This window comes from Hylobates moloch, unplaced genomic scaffold (genome assembly GCF_009828535.3).
Source record: "Hylobates moloch isolate HMO894 unplaced genomic scaffold, HMol_V3 SCAFFOLD_3, whole genome shotgun sequence".
In the NCBI taxonomy this organism is placed as follows: Eukaryota; Metazoa; Chordata; class Mammalia; order Primates; family Hylobatidae; genus Hylobates; species Hylobates moloch.
In genome coordinates, this window is record NW_026652278.1 from 64,742,941 (window position 1) to 64,764,503 (window position 21,563).

Consider the following 21,563-nt stretch of genomic DNA (forward strand, 5'->3'; position numbering starts at 1 on the left):
TAGATATACCATGGTTTATTTATCCATTCACCTACTGATGGACGTTTGTGTATCCAGTTTGTTGTTGTTGTTACAAATAAAGCTGCTATGAACACTTGTGCATGTGTCTTTGTAAAAACACATACTTTCATTTCTCTTGGGTAAATATCTAGAAGTAGAATGGCTGGATTATATGTAACCATATGTTTAACTTTTTAAGAAGCTGCCAAACTATTTTCCAAAATGGTTGCACAATTTTGTATCCCCACCAGCAGCGTATGAGAGTTCTGGTTTCCCTACATCCTTGCCAGCAGTTGGTATGGCCAGTTTTTGTTAGTCATGCTAATGGGTGTGTGGTGATATTTTATTGTGGTTTTGATTTGCATTTCCTTAATAATTAATCATGTTGAGTGCTTTTCGTAGACATATTTGCCATCCACATAATTTCTTTGCTGAAGTGTCTTTTGAAATATTTTCTTAAAAAATTAGATTGTTTTTGTGTTATTGAATTTTGACAACTCTTTGTATATTACTGATATGGGTCCTTGATTAGTTGTATGATTTGAAAAATTTCCGTCTGTGGCTTGTCTTGTTCTCTCTCTCTCTCTCTCCTTCATGTAGAGATTGGGTCTCACTCTGTTGCCCCGGCTGCCCTTGAACTCCTGGGCTCAGGACCTTCCCACCTCAGCCTCCTAAAGTGCTGGGATTACAGGCATGAGCCACCATGCCCAGTCTGTGGTGTGTCTTTTCAGTCTCTTAATGGTGTTTTCCAAAAAGCAGGAGTTTTTAACTTGATGAGCTCCAATTTATCAATGTTTTCTTTCATGCATGATGCTTTTGGTGTCATAGCTGAGAAATGTTTGCCTAAACCAAGGTCACAAAGGTTTTCTCCTACATTTTCTTTTAGAATTTTTATAGTTATGTTACAATTATGTAACGCTCTTACATTTAAGTCAAGGATTCGTTCTGAGTTAATTTTCTTTTTTTTTTTTTTCAGACGGAGTCTCACTCTGTCGCCCAGGCTGGAGTGCAGTGTCGCGATCTCTGCTCACTGCAAGCTCCGCCTCCCGGGTTCACGCCATTCTCCTGCCTCAGCCTCTCCAAGTAGCTGGGACTACAGGCGCCCGCCACCACGCCCAGCTAATTTTTTTGTATTTTTTTTTTTAGTAGAGACGGGGTTTCACTGTGGTCTCGATCTCCTGACCTCATGATCTGCCCGCCTCGGCCTCCCAAAGTGCTGGGATAACAAGCGTGAGCCACCACGCCCGGCCTGAGTTAATTTTCTAACATGCTACAAAGTATGCATCAAAGTTAATCTGTTTTGTACATGCATATCCAATTGCTCCCGCACCACCTGTTGAAAGCAGGGATGAATTTCCACTGAATTGCCTTGGCACCTTTGTTGAAAAACAATTGTCCATATATCTGTAGGTTTACTTCTGGATTTTTCACTACGTTTTGGTCAACGTTACATAGCAAATGTCAGAGCAGACCTCCTTGATTTGGTCCTAATCTTAGGGGGAAAGTGTTCAGTCTTTTATCATTAAGTATAATGTTGGATGTAGGTTTTTCATGGACATTCTTTATCCAGGTTGACTAAGTTCTCTGTATTTCTAGTTTACTGAACATTTTTGTTGGGACTTGATGTTGGAGTTTGTCAAATGCCTTTTCTGCATATTTTAAAATTTGCGAATATGGTGAATTTCATTGATTTTCACATGCTGAATTAACCTTGCATTCCTGGAATAAGCCCCATTCAGTGATGATGTAGTACCCTTTTAATATATTGTTGGATTTGGTTTGTTGAAATTTTGTTTAGGATTTTTGCACCTTTGTTTAAGAGGATTGTTTTCTTGTAAAATCTTTGTCACATTTTGGTATCAGTCATGCTGGCTTCGTAGAATTAGCTGGGAAATATTCCTTCCTTTTCAATTTTCTGGAAGAGTTTGTAGAATCGGTGGTATTTCTTCCTTAAAAGTTTGATAAAATTCACTAGTGAAGCTACCTGGAAAATCTTCTTTGTAGGAAGATTTTAAACTATAAATCTAATTTCTTTAATGGATATAAGACTACTTATTTCTTCTTGAGAGCTTTGGCAGTTTTTTCCTTCAAGGAATTTGATTTCATCTAAGCTGTCAAACTTATTGACATAAAGTTGTTTCTAACACTCCCTTATTATTCTAGAACCTGTAGTGATTTCATCTCTCTTATTCCTGGATATTGGCAATTTGTCTTTTTCTCTCTTTTCCCTAATTAGTCTGGCTAGGGGTTTATAGATTTTAAAGATCTTCTCAAAGAGCCAGCTGGACCATTCTCATGAGCATATAAATAAGCTCTTAGTATTCCCATCTTAAACAAGCACACAGATAAGCAAGGCTCTTCTGATGATTTCTCCTCTCCAGCCCCTGCCCTGTCTCTCTTTCCCTTTACAGCAACTGCTTTGAAAGAGCGTCTGTCCTCTCTATTCCTGGTTCCTCTTCTCCTGTCATTCTTGGACCTCCCTAATTAGACTCTTGTCTTATCAGCATCACCAGTGACCCCTGCATTGCTAGGTCCTATGTCTCCGTGGCATTACTCAGCTTGGCTCACCTGCCACATGTGGCCAGTTGATCATTCTCTCCTCCTTGAAATGCCTTCTTGTTTTTCCTCCAAGACACCAACCTTGCCTAGTTTTTCTCTTACTTCTGAGGCCCCCTCTTATGAGTCTCAGTTGTTGATTTCACTTTCCCAACCTCTTAGCATTTGAGGGCCTCATCTGTCTTTTCTATCCACAGTCCCTTGTTGACCTCATCCAGCCTGCAATTTGAGGTCTTATCCACCACTCTAGCCTCAGCCCTGGGTCCCTGCTCTAGTCAGCAGGTCGCCAGGGCTGACTCGGTTCATTCGTAGCTCACACGGTTCCATCTGTCCTCTCACAGGAAGATCCAGCTCCCAACACTTTCACATCCTCCCCCGCCTTCCCATCTCCTCTGAGGCTCATTTCAATTCGGTGTGTGGAGGGACTTATTTTATGATCACCCATTTTGCAGGAGAGGAAAGATAACGGCCAGACTAGCTTAGTAAGTTGCAGTCCAAGAGGCCCTGCCAGCAACCCCAGAGCCTGGCTCCTTCCAAGCTCTTGCCTTGCCTACCACCTTCCTGGGGCCTGAGAAGCACCCAGAAGTATTATGGGGCCACAAGCTCTGGCACAAGGCCCTGGCATTCCACAGCTCGTGACCTCTTGGAGGGAGCCTGATTTGTAGTCCTAAAGCCCAGGCAGAAGGCACAAGTGTTCCCAGCAAGAAAATGAGCAGAGCTGACATGGGGGCATGTGGTCGCTAGGTGGCGCGGCTTGGCAGCCAGCACTCAGCAACTCCACCCTCTCCACTCCCTAGAGCCTGGGCACCTGCCTGGGTGGCAGCAGGAGTCTGCCTTCCACTCCATACCCCAAAAGAGCAGACCACAAGGTGAGGGAGCCTAAAATACTATAGGTCCTGATTATAGTAGGTGCTCAATAAATAATTGTTGACCGAAAGAGTGATCATTTTGTGAAGTTCGGACAGATGAGACTTTCCCATTCCCATTTCATAGGCTGGGAAACTGAGGCCGGATACTAACAATAGGAGTAGCAACCAAGGTTACTGTTATCAGCTCTCATTCGGTCACTATGTACCAGGCATTTGCTTAGCACATTTCATTCTTCATCCCATTTAGTCATCACAGCAAAAAGGCAGGGCCTTTATGATTTGCATTTGGCAGGTAAGGACATAGGGGCTTAGAGATCAGCTGACTTATTCAAGTCATACAGTTAGTGGAATAAATGGAAGAACCAGGTTTTGAACCACTCTGCCTGCATCTGAGTAGCTGAGTAGGATCAGGGCCAGTGCTGCCTCCTTCCCCCAATAGGATCTGAGGTGAAGCCCCCAGCAGTGCCTCCACCTGGGCATCATGTGGCCACCAGAGGGAGGCCTCGGTCTTTAGACAGCTGCAGAGGGGCCCGGACTGAGGCTGGGAGGGAGGGTGGCCATGACTTAGATGCCAGAATGAGAAGTGGGAGTACTAGGGCTCTGGAGGGCAGGTTCTTCATCTGCAAAAGCAAGAGGATGATCCCCACTTGGCCAGGTCTCTGTGAGGAGGACAAGGGATCATGCATGGAAAGTTCTTAGCCCCTGCGAGGGCTCAGCACCCACTCCTCCCTGAGCACTTGCCCTTGCACTGAACAGGCTATATAGTAACAGGTCATGATAATAAACTGCAATCACTGAGGGTATCCATTTCACTGATTCGTTTTTGTATGGTCAGTCTCCCCCACTGGGGGGTGCGATTGTGATCTGCTTTCTGCTCTGCTGTCTCCTGAGAGATGAGGTTGCAGTGCCTGGGACATAAGGGGTGCTCACTAAGCAGGTGCCAACCCAGGGAATGGAAATGGCCTGGGGTTGTGGCCCCTGCACTCTCTGGGCCCCCAGGACTCAGTGGGCTCACTGGATCCCATGTGTGAGCTCCAGAGGGCCAGGATCAGCGTGTTGCACTCCTTATAGGCTGTGGCCAAACCTTTGTCCCTGTCTGGCCTCTACCTTCTCCTCTCCAGAAGGGGCATCTGAGGCTTTCCAGGTGTAATGGCTCAGGGAGTGGCTGTGCCAGATGTACGGGTGCCCTTTAATGCCACCTGTCACCATGCTGGTGGCTGCGCCGTCCCTTCCTCTCCCTGCTCCTGTGTCTTCTCCTCCATCTGCCAAAGTCAGCATGCCAGGGCTGACCCCAGCCCCGATATCCAGTGGAAAAACCCAGAGAAATCACACAAATAGAAAATATCCGCATCAACTTGAGAAGCTAAGCCTGCGCTTGAGGCAGTTCTTGGAGCAGCTTCTAGCAGGGGCCCAGACCGACACCATCAGCAAGGAGCTGCCGGGGGCTCGGCCTCCTGAAGGGGATTTTTATGACTGGCCTTAGCTGCCCTCCTGAGGTTGACAAGGACTCCACTGGGGAACCTCTGGGCTAGTCGGTGGAGGGCCCCTCAGCATCATCTGGGCCTTGCTGGCAGCAAAAGTGAGTCTCAGAAACCAACTCCCACGAGAAGAGCCACCCAGATAGAGAGTGGGCAGTGAGAGCAGGACACAGGTTCCACCACAGAGCAGCAGAGACACCCAGAGGTTCCTGGTCCACAGTTCCCGGGAGGGGAACGGGCCTGTGGAGAATGTTACCCTGGCCAGGACCCAGCTGGCACCACACGCCCCAATATCCCTGCCTTGGCTCTGTGAGGAGGGCTCTGACAGGGTTTGAGGAGCCTGTGTGGGGCCAGGGCAACCCATGCATCCAACGCCCTGTGGAAGTAACTCTCCATTAGAGGAGCCACCAGGAGGGCCCATGGGAAAGGGGGCAGCTACAGGGAAAGGAGAACAAGAGGGCGAGGATTGCGTCTTATGATCACTGTAGCTCCTGCACCTCCCAAGACATATAGTAGGTGCTCAATAAATCTTTGTTGACTGGACACACAATTCAGAGTATACCCTTCCTCAGCTCTACATTGTATTGGCAAAGACAGAATATGTGTACTTCAGGCTCTGTGTAAGGTACAAGAGAATACTTTCATTAGATAAGGACAATCCATGGTAGGAGACAGTGATAAAAAATACAGTAACTGACTTCAATTTGCATTGAATGCAACAAATAGCAGACCTGAAAATGTAAAAATCAAATGTAAGATATCAAAGGGCCAGATGAGAAACGTGCAAAGGATGCAAAGGAAAAGGTTATGGACAGAGCATCACTGAGAACACACAAGGACGAGGGTCATGGCTGTCTCACCCGAGTGCCTGCCATGCCCTCCCTCTACCAACACCCCCGCCACCCCAGAGTAAAGGAAACGAGGAATAAATAGAAGTTATTAAAGAAGTAAACTCTTGATTTTTTTTCTTTTGTTTTTTTGAGACAGAATTTCGCTCTGTCACTCAGGCTGGAGTGCAGTGATGTGATCTCCGCTCACTGCAATCTCCACCTCATGGGTTCAAGCGATCCTTCTGCCTCAGCCTCCTGAGTAGCTGGGACTACAGGCACGCACCACCATGCCCAGCTAATTTTTGTATTTTTAGTAGAGATGAGGTTTCCCCATATTGGCCAGGCTGGTCTCGAACTCCTGACCTCGTGATTCGCCAGCCTTGGCCTCCCAAAGTGCTGGGATTACAGGCGTGAGCCACCACGCCCGGCCATAAACTCTTGATTTTAAAAAGTAAAAGAACTCAGTAAAATTAACAATGTGCAACTCCTGTGGCAGTCCTTCCCAATGTCTTCAATGCTTATAGAGAAACATAGTATCTATGAGTTCCCTGGGTAAAGGTAGGAGGCACCCAGGCCCTGGGCTTGGGGGATTAGAAACTCAACTGCCTGTGGCCCATTCACTGCCTGCAGATGAGCCCTAGAGACATTCACATAGGTGCTCCAGGAGACAGTCACGAGGGTGTCTGTTGCAGCGCTGTTTATAATAGTGAAAAATGGGAGGACTCTGGTATGTTCTTGTGTGGAATACTATACAGCACTTTAAATGAAGGAACTAAAGTTCCATGTATCCATGCTCAAGAACAATGCTGAGGAGAAAAGCTAGTTGTGTAGTGATACGTAGGGCCGAGTGCAGTGGCTCACGCCTGTAATCCCAGCACTTTGGGAGGCTGAGGCAGGCAGATCATGTGAGGTCAGGAGCTTAAGACCAGCCTGGCCAACATGGGCAAAACCCTGTCTCTACTAAAAATATAAAAATTAGCCAGGCATGGTGGTGCACACCTGTAGTCCCAGCACTTTGGGAGGCTGAGGCGGGCAGATTGCTTGAGGTCAGGAATTTGAGACCAGCCTGGCCAACATGGCCAGAAAAACTTTACTAAAAATACAAAAATTAGCCAGGCGTGGTTGCAGTGAGCTGGGATCACACCACTGCTCTCCAGCCTAGGAGACAGAGCAAGACTTTGTGTCAAAAATAAATAAATAAATAAATAAAATAAATACAAGTAAAAATAAAAGAAAAAAAGCAGAGGAAGGGCAAACTCATTTTTCCTGCTTGAGCTGAGACATCATCTTTTTCTGCACCTGGACATCGGTGCTCCTATCTCTTGGCCTTTCAGACTTAGAGCAGGACTTACAACATTAGCTCCCTGCTTCTCAGGCCTTCAGACTCAGACTGAATTGCATCACCAGCTTTCTGGTTCTTCAGCTTGCAGATGGCAGACTGGGGACTTCTTGGCCTCCATAATGACATGAACCGATTCCTGTAATGGATCTCCTTTATTGTATATCTCTCTATATGTTATTGGTTCTGTTTCTCTAGAGAACCCTGATACAACAGCCAACCTAATGGGTGTGAAGTGGTATCTCCCAGTTTTGATTTGCATTTCTCTAAGGACTTGTGATGTTCAGCATCTTTTCATGTGCTTATTGGCCATTTGCATATCTTTGAAGAAAAGTTAATTTGGGGCCAGGCATGGTGGTTCACGCCTATAATCCCAGCACTTTGAGAGGCTGAGGTGAGCAAATCATTTGAACCTAGGAGTTTGAAACCAGCTGGACAAATGGCAAACCCTGTCTCTACTAAAAATACAAAAAAAATTAGCTGGGTGTGGTGGCAATGCCTGTCATCCCAGCTACTGGGGAGGCTGAGGTAGGAGGATCACTTGAGCCTGGGGAGGTCGAGGCTGCAGTGAGCAGTGAGCGCAGTGACATGATCCCACAACTGCACTCCAGCCTGGGCAACAGAGCAAGACCCTATCTCAAGAAAAAAAAAAAGAAAGGTCAATTGAAGTCTTTTGTCCATTTTTGAACCAGATTGCTTTTTTTTTTTTTTTATTGTAGGAGTGCTTTATATATTCTAGATATCAATCACTTATCAGATATATCAGGAGTCTCCAACCCCCAGACGGGTACTGGTCCGTGGTCTATTAGGAGCCAGGCCGCACAGCAGGAGGTGAGCAGCAGGTGAGCAAGCATTTCCACCTGAGCTCTGCCTCCTGTCAGATCAGTGGTGACGTTTGATTCTCATAGGAATGCAAACCCTATTGTGAACTGTGCATTCAATGGAACTAGGCTGCATGCTCCTTGTGAGACTCTAATGCCTGTTTCATTCTGAAACCATCCCCTTCCACTCCGCCCCCATTCATGGAAAAATTATCTTCCGTGAAACTGGTCCCTGGTGCCAAAAAGGTTGGGGACCACTGAGATACATGATTGGCAAATATTTTCTCCCATTCTGCAGGTTGTCTTTTCATTTGCTTGATAGTGTCCTTTGATACACAAGAGTTTTAAATTTTGATGAAGTCCAATTTATCTATTTTTTTGTCACCTGTGCTTTTGATGTCATATCCCAGAAACCATCACCAAATCCAATGTCAGGAAGACTTTCCCCTGTGTTTTCTTCTAAGAGTTTTATAGGTTTAGCTCTTACATTTAGGTCTTTGATCCATTTTGAGTTTTGTGTATATCCAGTTTTTGTATATGGGGTAAGGTAATGGTTCTTTGCATGTGGATATCCAGTTTTCCCACCATTTGTTTAAAAGACTGTCCTTTTTCCGTTGAATGGTCTTGGCACCATTTTGTTTTGTTTGTTTGTTATTTGCCTTTCCCTTTTAATCCTTTTTCTGCTCCAACTCTCAAAAAATTACTCCAAAAACCCAGTAATTAAACAAAAGAGAACTCAAAGAGCCAAAGCAAGCCAGCCCAAGAATAGCAGGCTCCCTCCCACAGGGGCCAAAGTCTGGATGCTGGGGTCTCCACCCCAAGCCTGGTAGTAAAAGCTGGTGAAGAATAAGGTCGTTTCGGAGGCTAGCAGTAACCTGGCCCAAAGGGGCTTTCTGCAAGAGGGCACCCCTAATAGGGCCAGACTGTGTAAGAAGTGGTACTTGCTGGCCTTGTCAAAGAGCTCCTTCCCAGAGGCATCTGGGAATTGGGTGTCATGTACCCGATAGGAAGCCAAGCCAAAGGCCCCAGCTCGGGACAAGGTACCCACACCGGTGGAAAGCTGCCCCTGGCCCAGCCATGGCTGTGGATCGTCAGGCGCTGGATGAACAAACATCCTTGACACCCTTTTGAAAACTCATTGGCCATAAATAAGTTTTATTTCTGGGCTGTGTACTTTATTCAGTTCGTCTGTATGTCTGTCCTTAGGCCAGTACCAAATGGTTTTGATTACTGTAGCTTTGTAGTAAGTTTTGACATGAGGAAGTGTCAGCCCTCCAACTTTATTCCTCTTTGCCAGGATTGGATTGGCTATTTGGGATCCTTTTTCTATACTTTTAGCTTGTCAAAGGAAAGGGGATGGGGTGAACGTGTAGACTCAGGATTCACTCGGTATTCTACAAAATTTAAAGAAGAAAATCTACAACTAAATATATATTGATAAGTATTTTAACATAAACATCTGTTTTATGACGTTTCAGAAATAAAAAAGAATTATCTCAGAATATAAGCAGAAAGTTAAAGTTACACACACATTAACAAAATCAGTGTGGCCCTCCATCCTGATGGTTCGGTATTACGAGATTTATAGTGTATCCATAGATCAAATCCAGCTAGGCATGGTGGCTCACACCTGTAATCCCAACACTTTGGGAGGCCGAGGCGGGTAGATCACTGGAGGCCAGTAGTTCAAGACCAGCCTGGCTAAGATGGTGAAACCCTGTCTCTACTAACAATACAAAAATTAGCTGGGCATGGCGGCGCGCCTGTAATCCCAGCTACTCAGGAGGCTGAGGAATGAGAATCGCTTGAACCCAGGAGGCGGAGGTTGCAGTGAGCTGAGATTGCACCACTGCACTCCAGCCTGGGTGACAGAGTGAGACTCTGTCTCAAAAAACAAAAACAAAAACAAAAACAAAAACAAACAAAAAACAAACAAACAAAAAGATCAAATCCAATACCCATTTCTAGAAAATCTCCTTCTTCGTGAAGAACACAAAACAGCCATAAGCCTGTATGTGCCAAACTGTGCAGCAGTTAAGTAAGCACAATAACATATTTTAAAGCTACAAACAGAACTTGAAAACTAGAAAAAAAAAGAAAAAAAGGAAAACTACAATCATAGTGGGTGATCTAAACATAAATTTCAGAATTTGACAATTCAGTAGACAAAAAAAATAGACAAGGAAATTGGGGGTTGAATAATTAAAATAACAAGATTATATATATATATCTATATATACATATAGATATATATATACACATATGCGTCTTTTATTTTTTTTTGAGACGAAGTCTAGCTCTTGTCACCCAGGTTGGAGTGCAATGGTGTGATTTCCACTCACAGCAACCTCTGCCTCCCAGGTTCAAGCTATTCTCTTGCCTCAGCCTCCCAAGTAGCTGGGATTACAGGCTCCTGCCACCACGCCCCACTAATTTTTGTATTTTTAGTAGAGACAGGATTTCACCATGTTGGCCAGGCTGGTCTCGAACTCCTAACCTCAGGCGATCTGCCTGCCTCAGCCTCCCAAAGTGCTGGGATTACAGTGTGAGCCATCGTGCCCGGCCTATATGCATCTTTTTTAAAAAGGGACAAGCCTAGCTCTGTTGTCCAGGCTGGTCATGAAGTCCTGGCCTCAAGTGATCCTCCTACCTCAGCCTCCCAAAGTGCTGGGATTACAGGCATGAATAAACACTATTAAACAACCTCTGTATTTTTAGAGTTCATAAAATGTGAAATTTAAAATTATCAACAAAAGGAGACCAAATTATATAAAACTTACAGGATGCATTTAAAACTCTTCACAAAAGAAAATATATAGACATAAATATTTTTATTATTTAGAATAAAGGACTTAAACCAGGCTCATGCCTGTAATCCCAGTACTTTGGTGCAACTGAGGCAACAGATTGCTTGAGTTTAGGAGTTCAAGATCAGCCTTGGCAGCATAGCAAGACCCTCATCTCTTAAAAAAAAAAAAAAAAAGAAGAAGACTTTAAACAAAGTTTATTAAGTATTCAACCTGGCCAGGCACAGTGGCTCATGCCTGTAATCCCAGCACATTGGGAGGCCGAGGCCAGCTAATCACCTGAGGTCAGGAGTTCGAGACCAGCCTGGCCAACATGGTGAAACCCCCCTCTCTACTAAAAATATAAAAATTAGCCAGGCATGGTGGCGTGCGCCTGTAATCCCAGCTACCCAGAAGGCTGAGGCAGGAGAATTGCTGGAACCTGGGAGGCAGAGGCTGCAGTGAGCCCAGATCGCACCACTGCACTCCAGCCTGGACGACAGAGCAAGACTGTCTCAAAAAAAAAAAAAAAGGTATTCAACCTAAGGTAAAGATACACTGATGATTAACACTGATGAACAATATTAAGCTCCTATCTGATGTATCTGAAGAAAAGAATAATAATCAAAGGAATAAAATAGACAAGACACTATAGGGAATTTCTAAAAGATAAACATTGAAATAAGTAGAAAAGAAAACTTGGTGAAAAAATTTAATAAAACCAAACTTTATCTTCTATAAAAGATAAAGAATTCACCCCCAAACAAGCCTGGATAAGATTGAGAGAGTAGAAAAGAAGTTAAAATATACAATATTAGGAAGAAGAGATATGATATAACCACAGATATTGAAGAGATGAAAAGAATTATAGGTGAGTATAATGTGTAACTCTATGGCAGTAGATTTGAAAAAACCAGAGAAGTGAATCATTTTCTAGAAGATTATGTTACCAAAACTAATTTTAAAAATATCTCAAATAGGTCTGTAACCATATGCAAGATTAAAATGTGATTAAAAGTCTATGACTCAGTACAACTCAATAATAAAAAGAGAAATAACTCAATTAAAAATTGGGCAAAGAACCTGAAAAGATATTTCCCCAAGGAAGATAAACAAATTTCCAAATTGTCAACATCATCAGAGAAATGCAAATTAAAACCACGATGAAATGCCACTTCACATCCACTAGGATGGCTAAAATGAAAAAGCCAGATAGCTGGGCACTATGGCTCATGCCTATAATCCCAGCACTTCTGGAGGCCGAGGTGGGCAAATGGCCTGTGCCCAGGAATTCGAGACCAGCAAGGCAATATAGTGAGACCCTGTCTCTACAAAAATAAAAATTAGCCCGGTGTGGTGGTGCATGCCTGCAGTCCCAGCTACTCAGAAGACTGAGATGGGAGGATTGTTGGAGCCTGGGAGGTTGAGGCTGCTATGAGCCATAATTACACCACTGTACCACCTGGGTGACAGAGTGAGACCTTGTCTCAAAAAAAAAAAAAAAAAAGCCAGATTATAACAAGCATTGGTGAGAATATGGAGAAACTGGAACCTTTATACATTGCAGTTGGGAATGTAAAATAGTGCAGCCACTCTGAAAAACAGTCTGGCAGTTACTCAAATGATTAAATATAGAGTTTCCATATGACACAGCAATTTTATTCCTAGGTATATGCCTTAGAGAAATGAAAACATGTTCACAGAAAAATTTGTACACAAATGTTTATGGCAACATTATTCATGGTGGTCAAAAACCAGAAACAACCCAAATGTTCGTCAGTGAACAAATGGATAAACAAGTTGTGTTATGTCCATACAGTGGAATGTTATTTGGCCACAAAAGGTACTAATTCTAATACATGCTACAGCATTGGATGAACCTTTAAAACAGGGGTGTCCAAACTTTTGGCTTCCCTGGGCCGCACTGGAAGAAGAATTGTCTTGGGCCACATATAAATACACTAACATTAGTAATAGCTGATGAGCTAAAAAATTTAAGAAAGTTGGCCAGGCACAGTGGCTCATGCCTGTAATCCCAGCACTTTGGGAGGCTGAGACAGTCGGATCACCTGAGATAAGGAGTTCGAGACCAGCCTAACCAACATGGAGAAACCCTGTCACTACTAAATATACAAAATTAGTTGGGCGTGGTGGTGCATACCTGTAATCCCAGCTACTCGGGAGGCTGAGGCAGGAGAATCACTTGAACCCAGGAGGCGGAGATTGCAGTGAGCCGAGATCACACCACTGGACTCTAGCCTGGGTAACAAGAGTGAAATTCCATCTCAAAAAAAAAAAGAAATTTAAGAAAGTTTAGGAATTTGTGTTGGGCCACATTTAAAGCCATCCTGGGCCGCATGCAACCTTTTAGCCATGGGTCAGACAAACTTGCTTTAGAACATTATGCTAAATGAAATAAGCCAACTGCAAAAGACCACAGGACTATGTGTTTAGATTCATGTGAAATGTGTAGCATAAGAGTTTATGGAGACAGAAAGTAGATTCATGATTGCTTGGGACTGTGGGTGGGGGTAGGAAAGTTAGGGGGGTGACAGCTAAAGGATATGGAGCTGCTTTTTGAGGTGATGAAAATGTTTTAATTTACTTTGATGATGGTTGTATATATCTGAATATACTAAAAACCATTGTGTTGTGGGATCTTTGGGGTGTCACTTTTCTGGCTGGAAACCTCTGTGGCCAGTGGTGCCTTTGCCCAAGTTTTGCTTGGGCTCAGTTGGCCTGGCACACTGCACTCATGCTATCCGCCTGGATCCCATGCCTGCCAAGGGCGAATCAGGTGTGGAGCGGCAAGGAGTATGTGAGCAAGCATGGAGTCTGGCCACTGTGCACAGTTGGACACACTGGCTGCTGCTGCGGGGCAGGCAGCTCCAGGTGCCGTCTTTCTGTGACACTGCAGCTGGACCAGGTGCACTGCAAGCAGTTTCCCTGGCTGGCATTGGGGAATGCAGTGTCACCTGGAAGCTTGGAGACACCAGGCACTGCAGGGCCCCAAAGAGGGATACACAGCTCTGTCAGGGGAGCTCCCAGGTCTGGGCTCCCCAAAGGGCAGAAGCTCTTCTCTCTTCTTCACCCACAACATGGTGGGCAAGGGGCTCACCCTGTTGGTGTTACAGTTTCAGCCCTATTGGTGTTACAGCTCTTTTAGGGTGGCAGCTCTTCTCTCCTCTTCACCCACAACATGGCAGGCAAGGCCCGCCCTGCTGGCGTTACAGTTTCAGCCCTGTTGGTTACAGCTCTTTTAGCCCCACCATTCAGTGGGTCTCAAGTTCTTGTCCTGTGACCAGGAAGAATGAGCTATGCAGACAAGTGGAGCATAAGCAAGGTGAAGAGGAGCTTTATTGAACAATGGAACAGCTCACAGAAGGCCCACAGAGGATAGCTGCTTTCTGCAGCCAGGGTATCCTGATGAGGGTGCCCTGATGAGAATGTTGAGCCACTAGCAGAGAGGAGACCCTGGAGTGGATTGCCCCTCTCTGCAGCTGGTCGCCCTGACTGTCTCATGCTCAGCTCTGGCTGAGCCTGGGGCTTTTATGGGCCTCAGAGGAGAGGAAGTATATGCTGATTGGTCCATGGGCAGCCATGGGCGGGCCTAGAAAAGGCACTACAAGTTCCCACTCCAGTCCGTGGGACCAGCAGCCCAGCCCGCAGCTTTCAGACCCTCCCAGCCTGAAGGTGGGGCCTCACCAGGAATCCACCCCCTTCTGCCCAGGAATTTGTCTGCTGTTCACGGTGCCCTGGCTCTGCCAGACTTTTCTCCAAGATTGGAGTAGGTGCCAACAGCAGGGAGAAGCCAGGCAGTGGGAGCAGGCACTTCTGAGCCTGCAAGGGGAGGGAGTTCTTCCCGGGTTCCCGAGAGTACAGTGATGCCTGAGTCTGCAGCTATGGTTTGGGTGGCTGCAGTGGCACCTGGAGAGTTCCCACCCCAACTCAGAAGGGGCAGGGCTCCCACTTGTTTTTGGCTTCCACTGGCTCCATGGAGGTGCAACTCCATGGTGCATCCCCGCTGCAGCCAGTGTGATAGCAGCTGGCCCAGCCATCTAAAGTGCCCACTGCCATCAATTGCACAGTACATTTTAAATAGGTGAATTGTATGGCATATGAATTATATCTCAATTAAACTGTTAGAAAATCCATGACTTAGAAATGTATCAAGTTTGGATGATTTTACAGCTCTCTATAGTATTAATAAGGTAATATTAACTTTTGTAACTTCCCTCTGTATATCTCAGGGGCTTAGCACAATAGAAGTTTACCTTCTACTTACATAAAGACCAAAACAACATTTCCCATTGTTAGGTGACAATCTTCCAATGGTATTTCAAGATTCCATGTTACTTCCATCTTATGTGTCTACTATCTTTAATTTTTTATTAGTTTACTTTATTTCAATCATTTTTGGGAAACAGGTGGTTTTTTGGTTACATGGATTAATTCTTTAGTGATTTCTCAGATTTTGGTGCACCCATCATACAAACAGTGTACACTGTACCCAGTGTGTAGTCTTTTATTCCTCACCTCCCTCCCACCTTTCCCCCACAAGTCCCCAAAGTCCATTGTATCATTCTTATGCCTTTGCATCCTCATAGCTTAGCTCCCACTTATAAGTGAGAACACATGACATTTGGTTTTCCTTTCCTGAGTTATTTCACTTAGAATAATGGTCTCAAGCTCCATCTAGGTTGCTGCAAATGCCATTATTTCATTCTTTTTTATGGTGGAGTAATATTCCATGGTGTGTATGTCTGTTATGTCTGTTTTTTTTTTCTTTTTTTTTTTTTTTTTTGAGATGGAGTCACTCTGTCGCCCAGGCTGGAGTGCAGTGGCGCGATCTCGGCTCACTGCAAGCTCCGCCTCCTGGGTTCACGCCATTCTCCTGCCTCAGCCTCTCCAAGTAGCTGGGACTACAGGTGCCTGCCACCACGCCCGGCTAATTTTTTTGTATTTTTAGTAGAGACGGGGTTTCACTGTGGTCTCGATCTCCTGACCCTGTGATCCAGCCACCTCAGCCTCCCAAAGTGCTGGGATTACAAGCGTGAGCCACCGCACCCGGCCTGTATGTCTGTTTATATATATGTATCTCACATTTTCTTTATCCACTCATTGGTTGATGGATATCTACTATCTTTAACAGGTGGTTTCAAGGTCATTGCAAAAGAAGGTGCAAGGAGGATGGAAAATTGAAGGTTCCTATGCCCCAAGTCTGGAAAGGATCTGCTTCTGCCCTGTTCCATTAGCCAGAACTCAGTCACATGGTACCCTAACAACAAGCAAAGGTGAGAACTGTAGTCTAGTGTGGGCCCAGGAGATAGAAGAAATGCTGAATCCTTATCAAATTTTAACAAATGGAAACTTTGTTATTCTAATTATTCCAGATGGTTGAAAAACATTGCTAGCCACTTTATAAAGTAAACATGACCTTAATAACAAAATCTGATGAATAAGTTCCCAAAACATTATAGACCTGAAGTCCATAAAATGGCCTAAAAAATTATAGACCAATTTCACTTAAGAATATGGATGTGGCTGGGTGTGGTGGCTCATGCCTGTAATCCCAGCACATCAGGAGTTGAAGGCAGGTGGATCATTTGAGGTCAGGAGTTCGAGACCAGCCTGGCCAACATAGTGAGACCCCATCTCTACTAAAAATATGAAAATTAGCCAAGGGTGGTGGTGCGTGCCTGTAATCCCAGCTATTTGGGAGGCTGAGGCTGAAAATGAAAATCTCTTGAGCCTGGGAGGCAGAGGTTGCAATGCCCAGCCTAGGTGACAGAGTGAGACTCTCTCTCTCTCTCTCTCTCATATATATATATGCAAACATTCTCAGTGCACACAGTTTAAAAGTAGGAAATCTGTCAACATAAATGAAAGATACTTTAAAAACAAAAATCACATAATTCTGTCAATAAATGCTAAAAATACTACTTACAAAATTCCAAAGTGATCTCTTATAACAATTCTAGCATAGGAATATGAAGATTATAACTAGCCATGATTAAGTCTGGAGTTGGAATAAAAACTGCTTGGAACAGGAAAAATAAAAATGAAGTAAAGAGCTGATCTAGGTAAAAATGGGGCAAGGGAGACAGAACTAGGAAATCTGAACAAGCAAGCCACTATATTTTTAACACTATATAAACACAACAGAAGAGACTAATATAGTCATAGAAAATATCTTGACTATTGCTTTTTCTAAAAGTTCAGGAAAACTAATTTCACATAAAAATAAACAAGAAATACGGAGGTCAAATCTTATTCAAAAGTGTTATAGGCTGAGTGTGGTGGCTCATGCCTGTAATCCCAACACTTTGGGAAGCCGAGGTGAGTGGACCTCTTGAGCACAGCAGTTTGAGATCAGACTGGGCAACATGGCAAAACTCCGTCTCTACTAAAAATACAAAATCTATCTGTGTGTGGTGGTGGGTGCCTGTAGTCCCAGCTACTCAGGAGGCTGAGGTGGGAGGATCACCTGAGTCTGGGAGGTCAAGTCTGTGGTGAGACATGATTGTGCCACTGCACTCCAGCCTGGGTGACACAGTGAGACTGTCTCAAAAAAACAAACAAACAACCCCAAAGTATTGTAAGAAAAAAGAGAATAAGGGGGAAAATAATATTACTACAGACAATAAAAGCATGCCAGAAAGATACACCTGCACAAAAAGTCAATAAATGTGATACACCACATAAACAGAATGAACAAAAATCACATTATTATCTCAATAGATGCAGAAAAAGCATTCAACAAAATCCAGCATCACTTTACAATTAAAACTCTCAGCAAAATCGGCATACAAGGGACTTCCCTCAATGTAACAAAAGCCATCTATGACAAATCAAGAACTCAAGCCCTTTTACAATAGCTGCCAAAAAAAACCCAAAAAACAAAAAACCAAAAAAAACTTAGGAATATTAACCAAGGAGGTGAAAGACCTCTACAAGGAAAACTAAAAAACACTGCTGAAAGAAATCATAGATGACACAAACAAATGGAAACACATCCCATGCTCATGGATGGGCAGAATTAATATTGTGAAAATGACCATACTGCCAAAAGCAATCTACAAATTCAATGCAATTCTCCTCAAAATACCACTATCATTCTTCACAGTTAAAAAAAGCAATTCTAAAATTGTTTTTAGAATATGGAACCAAAAAAGAGCCCACATACCCAAAGCAAGACTAAGCAAAAAGAACATATCTGGAGGCATCACACTACTTGATTTCAAACTATACTGTAAGGCTGTAGTCACCAAAACAGCATGGTGCTGGTATAAAAATAGGCACATAGACCAATGGAACAGAATAGAGAACCCAGAAATAAACCCAGATACTTACAGCCAACTGATCTTCAACAAAGCAAACAAAAACACAAAGTGGGGAAAGGACACCCTTTTCGATGAATGGTGCTGGGATAATTGGCAAGCCACATGTAGGAGAATGAAACTGGATCTTCATCTCTCACCTTATAAAAAAATCAACTCAAGATGGATTAAGGATTTAAATCTAAGACTTGAAACTATAAAAATTCTAGAAGATAACACTGGACAAACCCTTATAGACATTGGCTTAGGCAAGGATTTCATGACCAAAAACCCAAAAGCAAATGCAATAAAAACAAAGATAAATAGCTGGGACTTAATTAAACTAAAGAGCTTTTGCACAGCAAAGGAGCAATTAGCAGAGTAAACAGACAACCCACAGAGTGGGAGAAAATCTTCACAATCTATACATCTGACAAAGGACTAATATCCAGAATCTACAATGAACTCAAACAAATCATCAAGAAAAAAGCAAACAATCCCATCAAAAAGTGGCCTAAGGACATGAATAAATTCTCAAAAGAAGGTATCCAAATGCCCAACAAACATATGAAAAAATGCTCAACATCTCCAACAATCAGGGAAATGCAAATCAAATTGCAATGCGATACCATCTTAGTCCTGCAAGAGTGGCCATAATCAAAAAGTCAAAAAACAGTAGATGCTGGTGTGGATGCGGTGATCAGGGAACACTTCTGCACTGCTGGTGGGAATGTAAACTAGTACAACCACTATGGAAAACAGTGTGGAGAGTCCTTAAAGAACTAAAAGTAGAACTACCATTTGATCCAGCAATCCCACTACTGGGTATTTACCCAGAGGAAAAGAAGTCATTATATGAAAAAGATACTTGCAGATGCATGTTTATAGCAGCACAATTCACAATTGCAAAATCATGGAACCAACTCAAATGCCCATCAATCAATGAGTGGATAAAGAAACTGTGAGATATATATATATATATATACACACACACACACACACGTATATATATACACACGTATACATTATACATGTATATATATACACATGTATATATATATGATGGAATATGACTCAGCCATAAAAAGGAATGACTTAATGGCATTCACAGCAACCTGGATGAGATTGGAGATTATTATTCTAAGTGAAGTAACTCAGGAATGGAAACCCAAACATCATTTGTTCTCACTGACATGTGGGAGCCAAGCTATGAGGACACAAAGGCATAAGAATGATACAATGGACTTTGGCGGCTTGGGGGGAGGGGTGGGAGTGGGCAAGGGGTAAAAGATTACAAACAGCGTGCAGTGTATACTGCTGGGATGATGGGTGCACCAAAATCTCACAAATCACCACTAAAGAACTTACTCATGTAACCAAACACCATCCATACCCCAATAACCTATGGAAAAATAAAAAATACAGAAAAAAGAAAATTAATCAAACCCAAGGAGGGGGTCATGGGTACCCCAATTTATAGTCAGCTGGTCAGAAGCACAGGTAAAACAACCTAGGGCTTGTGATTGGCATTAAAAAGTGGGGAGCAGTCTTTGCATACTGAGTGCTCAACCTGTGTTATCTGATGCTGTGTCAAGGTAGCTAGTGTCAGAACTGAATAGTGGACACCCAGATGGCGTCTGCTGCAGAATTGATTGCTTGTTTGGTGTTCTGGGAAAACCCACAGACATTTGGTCATAGATGTATTCTGTATTAAATGTGGCATGAGAGCAGAGGAAAAACAGTTTGTGTTTTCCACATAATACTCTAGGAAAATTACTAGGCTTTGAAGAAAAAGAAAAATTCTCTGATCATCTAGGCAAAAAGCTCCTTAAGTTAGAAGTGAAAGCAGAGACAAACTGTTACCAACATGTGGGAACTCAGGGAATATTGTTTCCATTGCCCCTTCCTGTGGCATCTACTAGAGGAGCTTCAGACAACCAGAAAGAATAGAGAGACACCAGCGTAAAGACTGATGATGAATGCTAACATATAGATATTTGTAGAATGTAATGGTTAAATGATCTGATTGTGTAATTATGGTACAATCCCCCAAAATAATGGGGGCACAAGGAGAATGAAAGAGCTTATCAAAAATATTTTAAAACATTTTCAATAATCATATTGGTGGTGATAGTATTAGTATGACTATTCTGATACTGTTGTGTGTACAATGTGGAAAAAAGCAAATGAGTGTTTATGAGATTTCTAATCAGTTGATCCTCTGTGTATTGATAACCAGAACTCTTGGCATGGAAGAAACAAGATACAGATGTAATATAGTAGATGTTAAATACAAACTCTATAATATAATATTGGGCCAGGTGTACTGGCTCATGCTTGTAATCCCTGCACTTTGGGAGGCTAAGGTGGGAGGATTGTCTGAGGCCAGGAGTTTGAGACCAGCCTGGGCAACAGAGTGAGACCGTGTATCTTAAAAAAAAAAAAAAAAAAAACAGGGTATGGTGGTGCACACCTGTGGTCCTAGCTACTCAGGAGGCTGAGTGTTGGAGGATTGCTTGGGCCCAGGAGGTCGAGGCTGCAGTGGGCTGTATTCATGCCAGTGCACTCCAGGTTGGGTGACAGGGTGAGATTCTGTCTCAAAAAACAAACAACGAAACCCCAAATTCTAATATTGAATTTGAATTGGAAAACCCAGTATGAACTGTTGAGGTATTTTCTCTTTAAATATTTATATATTTTATTTCTATTTTCTAGTTCTGTTGACCAAAAACATCTGGGCATAATGACCACCCAAATGTGGTGAGCATTCCTAGGACCAAGATTATAGCACTGAAATACCCTTTCCTATGAAAAATAAACTAGGCTTTTAGAGAAATATTGTGAGATGAATCTGGAATATCTTATCATACCAGATAGAGAGGAACTTCTTAAGCCACAAAGGTTATGTCAAAAGGACCCAGGAGTCAACTTGAAGAGGCTCCCAGTAGCCAAAATGGGACAATGTGAGCTTCAATGAGGATAGTAATTATAATGGACTGAAATCTATCAAATGCTTAACCCATGAGTTCATAATGATACGAAAAAAATAAAACCCACAAACCATTTTGTCTTTTTTGGAGGGTGACAGAGAAGCAATGCGTTGTCTTAGATCCTGGTAATTAAAGGGAAAGAATCAAGCATTTATGCCACTTCTCTTATATGAACAGTACCATGGAGTAACCAAATAATAAAGACCTTATAAAATCATTCTAGCTAAGAAATAGAATATCTGGTGTGATTTGAAAGCTTTCACCTTCAGTGTCTAGGGCTAGCTTTCTGCCCCTGGCACCCACACCCAACTCCCTGAGGCTATGGTTCCATTTATTTCTATGCATCCTGGCCCTCACTCTCATCTGACACATGCCCTTACATTCAGGAGATGCTCAATAAATCCTCCGTAGAGTGATGTGAACCCAGTCCAGAGTGAGACTTAGCAGACGTGTGGCTTTGGGGGATAGAGAGTCTGCTCTCTGTCCATCCCCCATCTCAAGGAAGAGCTGCAGAGATTTTTTTCCCAACTCTCTCCCACTGTCCCAGGGGTTGTGGGGGCAAATCCTGTGCCTGT

General features: G+C 43.4%; 1 long non-coding RNA gene and 1 pseudogene across 1 annotated transcript in view; one reads left to right on the forward strand and one right to left on the reverse strand.

Annotated features, from left to right (window-relative positions):
- The window catches only part of LOC116458877 (uncharacterized), a 40,800-nt gene that overhangs the window by 5,098 nt on the left and 14,139 nt on the right, over positions 1-21,563 (forward strand). Inside the window, exon 2 of the long non-coding RNA XR_004245419.2 lies at positions 15,832-15,973. This is a non-coding gene — a long non-coding RNA (uncharacterized LOC116458877). The remainder of the gene's footprint in view (positions 1-15,831; positions 15,974-21,563) is intronic.
- LOC116458873 (transmembrane protein 256-like) lies at positions 8,381-8,972 on the reverse strand (annotated as a pseudogene).